The sequence below is a fragment of the Melitaea cinxia genome, chromosome 14 (genome assembly GCF_905220565.1).
Source record: "Melitaea cinxia chromosome 14, ilMelCinx1.1, whole genome shotgun sequence".
NCBI lineage: Eukaryota > Metazoa > Arthropoda > Insecta > Lepidoptera > Nymphalidae > Melitaea > Melitaea cinxia.
In genome coordinates, this window is record NC_059407.1 from 2,320,143 (window position 1) to 2,322,398 (window position 2,256).

The 2,256-nt window shown below is 30.0% G+C and overlaps 1 long non-coding RNA gene across 2 annotated transcripts; it reads right to left on the minus strand.

The window, feature by feature from the left end:
* Positions 1-1,495: 1,495 nt before the first annotated feature.
* LOC123659756 lies at positions 1,496-1,922 on the minus strand. 2 transcript variants are annotated; one of them, XR_006744078.1, is made up of 3 exons: positions 1,892-1,920; positions 1,686-1,806; positions 1,496-1,557 (listed from the first exon to the last, which is right to left on the minus strand). It is a non-coding gene; the product is annotated as an uncharacterized LOC123659756 (long non-coding RNA). The 2 variants fall into 2 exon arrangements; XR_006744077.1 differs by having other exon boundaries at positions 1,686-1,922.
* Positions 1,923-2,256: the final 334 nt, after the last annotated feature.

Consider the following 2,256-nt stretch of genomic DNA (forward strand, 5'->3'; position numbering starts at 1 on the left):
CAAGTAGGCTTCTAAAGCACTTTCGAATCGTCGTTTAGCAAGCAAGCGAGTGAAGCGAGTCCTTATTGCCATTAACAGTATCATTTTGTTGTAAATGCAAGTTTGTTAAAAGCGCCTCACGTCCGCGACGGAATATATACGTGTTTCGCTGTAATCTCTTTATCAGTTTCGAGTCGCTCGCTCTGCGCCAATCTGACTAATGATACCGTATCGTTATCGGCGCGGGCGCCTCACGCGACGGTTTGCGCAACTCGATTGTGGAATTCTATGTCGCTGTTTGTTTTACCGCGTTTATATTTAGATTTTTTTTTCTTTCATGATCTGCTCTGATCGTTTTTCATCACTGTCGTAATATATATGTCAAAGTTATATTTTTTGTAAAGTTGTTTTTTTTTAGGGTTCCGTACCTCGAAAGGAAAAAACGGAACCTTTATAGGATCACTTTCTTGTCCGTCTGTCTGTGAAGACCCTTTTTCTCAGTAACACGTTGAGGTATCAAGCTGAATTTCATATCAAATACTCAGGTCTACTGTCCCTTGGAGCTGTGAAAAAATCAAATTAATCTCAATCAATTTAAAAAAAAGATACAACCGTTTTTGCTACAAATTTTTGACACTCTTACTACTACTACTTCCCGTGAATGCAGAATCTTGTAATTAGTTACCAAGCAACGTCTTATAGCACAGATAAAGGAAAATGACGTAAAGCATACATTTTTATTTACATCATATAATAAAAATATTATTATTAATCTTCTTTGACGATTAGCAGGAAAGTGGACATAGGGTGCCAATCAAACCACCAATTGCAAATTCATGCGACGTTTCGATCCTTTATTGGACCATCATCAGGCATCTATAAAATATAAAATCATTGAAGAAAGCTGTATACATAAACCAATCCACAACAACAAACAAACGAAAAGAAACCAAATCCTCAGTACCTTTACATACGGTAGTCAAAAGACATCTCCCCGTCAAAGTTCTTTAAGTAAGATTCTAAATTCCAAACATTATATACTATTTTTTAAGTTATATTCTAAACTTTAATCTCTAAATTTTGAAAATTTAAACTACAACATTTGAATTTATTAGGTAACAATATGCACACTTTTAAGTTATTAAGTTTTTAATTTTACAATTTCAAGGCATCAAATTCTCCGAACTTGACTATTGAACTGCATCTAAAACATCAATCATATATGTACACACAAATAACCATCAAAGACTGACAATATCTACATAACGATCAACAACCAACATTTTATATTACCTTTACATATGTTAATTAAATTTATAATTTTTTTCCTCCTATTTTGGTTCCTTTAATTTATATTATTTCTACCCACATGTATTTTTCTTCAATTTTATATATTAATTTTTATTATTCATTATTTAAATTGTTAAGATTTACAAAATATTAGTCATTTCTTATCAAATTGTCATTAAAATTAAGTCATTTAAAATTGGCTAGTTAAAATTTACATTAATATTTCTATTTTGTAGTTATTGCTCTTTAAATTTACATTTTGTTCTCCAACCTCTTGTATTTTCATGTCTAAAACAACAAATTATACATAAGCCACAGCCGAACACGTTACATTGTACAAGAAACAAACTACCCACTACAAGTGTACTAAATACGGATTATGAACTATAATCATTATAATACAGGCTTTTACTCACATATAGTCGCATCAATACATATTTTTGATTATTAAATTACATCCTCCAATTAGTTTTTTAATTTTAATTTTTTTTTTTTGTTAACGGCCGAAAAACACGTCACTCCACATGGATGTCACAACTGTCAAAAAAACCCCTCGTTATGTCTGATTGAACACAGATGTTACATGTAAATAATTATCAAAATGTCAAATATTACCACTTACAATTCAAAATTATTAATTTTCAAAATTATTACTTATTTTCAGGAAAATTCCATACATTTAATTATATTATATTTCAGATTTATACTTTTTTAAAATATCGTTATACAAGATGCTCAAATTATTTGTGTCTGTTCTTTTATTCACTGTGTTATTTACTTTGATAAAAAACATTTCACTAATATTTCTTTTAAACCAATTTCTTTCGTTGTCTAATATACTTGTATTTTCAAAATTAAAATTATGATGTTGGTCGAAATGATGGGATGCTAAAGCAGTCTTATTATCTTTTGCGGCGTTAACATTTTTACAATCATTCACATGTTGCTTGACTCTCGACACAAGAAATTGTTTAGTTTGTCCTATAT